Source organism: Pteropus vampyrus, unplaced genomic scaffold (assembly GCF_000151845.1).
Source record: "Pteropus vampyrus isolate Shadow unplaced genomic scaffold, Pvam_2.0 Scaffold391, whole genome shotgun sequence".
Lineage (NCBI taxonomy): Eukaryota > Metazoa > Chordata > Mammalia > Chiroptera > Pteropodidae > Pteropus > Pteropus vampyrus.
Genome location: NW_011889172.1, coordinates 147,949 through 150,264, shown reverse-complemented (window position 1 = coordinate 150,264; position 2,316 = coordinate 147,949). Strand labels below are relative to the sequence as shown.

General features: G+C 42.7%; 1 protein-coding gene across 7 annotated transcripts in view; it reads right to left on the bottom strand.

The window, feature by feature from the left end:
* The window catches only part of ZNF177 (zinc finger protein 177), a 43,585-nt gene extending 41,560 nt beyond the window's left edge, over positions 1–2,025 (bottom strand). For all 7 annotated transcript variants that reach the window (XM_023523367.1, XM_023523371.1, XM_023523363.1 and 4 more), the window contains exon 1: positions 1,573–2,025. The gene's annotated coding sequence lies outside the window, so the exon portion shown is untranslated. The remainder of the gene's footprint in view (positions 1–1,572) is intronic.
* Between the last annotated feature and the right edge of the window lie 291 nt (positions 2,026–2,316).

Below are 2,316 nucleotides of genomic sequence, written 5' to 3'. Positions count from 1 at the left end.
ATTTTGCCTGGAGGATCTATATCGTTATTTTGACATCTGACATGGAGAAGTCTTGATTTAAAACCCAGGTGCTGAGCTTAAACAGTTTTTGGACACAACATTTCACATTTATCTTAATTTTACCATTTACAAGGAAACAGGGCCCTGGGTTGTTTGTAGTCCAGACCTTTACACAGTACTGCTTTGCTTTGAGACTACCAAAATACCGCTTCACTTAAATTTAACCTAAACAACACCCTTCCACGGAATCCATTAAGTACCTATTTTGCTTCGTTGGGTTGAAACACCCATGGTTATTCTGATGTGACTTTCTCCCTCTTTGGAATGAGTTACAAAGTCTGATTTTATCAGACTCCAGGTTTGTCCCTAGTGTTGTTATGGTGCGGTGGCTAGGAGAATTGGAAATAACACACATTCTACCCATAGAAAACTGGTTGTATAAACTATCACATCATACATCATAATGAAGGGCTCTGTAGCCAGAAAAAAAGGATAGGAAGATCATTATGAATAGACTGATTTCAGTATATAGTATTAAAGGGAAAAAATATATACTCATGTGAACATGAAAAGATATATACAGCTGTTATTTCTGAGAAGCCCTGAAAGGTTACACCAGAAACTAACAAAATGGAAATGGTTAGGTACTTGTGGTGATGTGAGACGTCTGAATGTACCTTTTAATATAGTTTTGCCTTTGAACCATTAAAGTTTTATAAATTTGAAGAATAAGTTAATTCAAAAAGGAAGCAAACATTGAAATTAAATGTAAACGGACATAAATGTAATAGTGTATCAAACATAACCATGCAGATAAAAGACTTAGGAGTTCACACAAATATATGAACATAATACTCCGAACTTTATAGTCTTAATATAAACATATAAGGACAAAAAGAAACACAATGAAACTCAATACTAAGCCTACAATTGGTAGTAATATTGGTATTTTGTGAATTACTGTACACATACTGCAGGATAAAACATCAATGCAATCAGGAACCAGTTTTTATTATGAGAAAAAAGATACAAATATAAAATAGAAAGAAAAAACCATATATTAAATTTGTACTGGGAATGTTTTAGGAGCTGGCCTTCATTTTTAGGAGGAGCATGTTTAAGAGGTGAAGTGAAAGTCTGCAATTTACCATTAACACAATGTATCCATATCAAGAGAGACAAATGAGACAAAATTTTAATCTTAGAGAAGGGTTCATAGATGTTCATTTTACTGGCGCTCATGTAGACCTGCTTTAGATAAGAATTTCAAGGTAAGAACCTGGGAGAAAATTCCACACACACAAACTCATAAAAATGAGGGTAAATTCAATTCCAACTTCTGCTACTAGCAGAAATCAGCCTGCACTGTCTTTCTTCCCAGACTCCTCCATTTTGAAGCTTTGGGGATTTGCAGGGTTCTGGGATAAGCCAATGAAATCAGAGCGGGTAGCCCACTTTTCCTCCGTGATCAACGCGGTATTTAGACATTCACACATTCATTTTATTCACCTCGGACACATGTGCTCCCTAACAACCTGAGAATGTTTCTCTTTCCACCGGAACGTAACTTACCAAACTTCAATAACCGACACTCAAGGCCGGAACGAATCCACCGAGTGCTCACCGGGACCCGACGAACTGCCAGGTTGGAGGTGACACAGGGACGCTAAGGCCAGAGTCACTGTGACGCGAACAACAGCGATGCTTTTCCTTTTGGAGAAAGGGCACAAAGGCTGATTTTTGAGGCTTTTGAAAGGGGAGGATGCCGGGTGGAGGAGCCGGCACGCCTCCTCCCGGGGCTGCTGCCTGGACCCCGCTCTTGGAGCAGGGGCAGTCGCTCGGGAGCACAAGCCAGAGGCCGGAGCGGCAGGGTCAGCGCGCTAGGGAAGCGCCCGGTGACCCTGCGCCTACCCTTCGGGCGCTTCCCGTCCCGCATAAACCCACAGAGGCCAAACGCCAAGACAGGAAAATACACCTCTGTCGCAGGAGGGCGCACGAAGCAAAGATGGCCGCCGCCTCGCCCACGCACACGCGCACTTTGAGTCTCTGCGAACAGGGTGAGGGGCGGGGCCTCAGACAAAGGTGAGAGGCTGCCGCTTCTTTCAGCTATCTGGGAAGCATGGGGCGCTCATCCCGCCTGATGGTCGGGCCGTGTCCCAGGATATGCGCAGTGCTTAATTTTCTCCCTAGCCCCTGTCTTACATGAAAAACAGTTGCTTTCGTTGACTCAAAAATAATATCGATTGGGTATTTTGTCACTAAAAAGGACTTATTTCGGGAAAAACAAGTTCTTACTGGGATTTGCGTGCCACAATG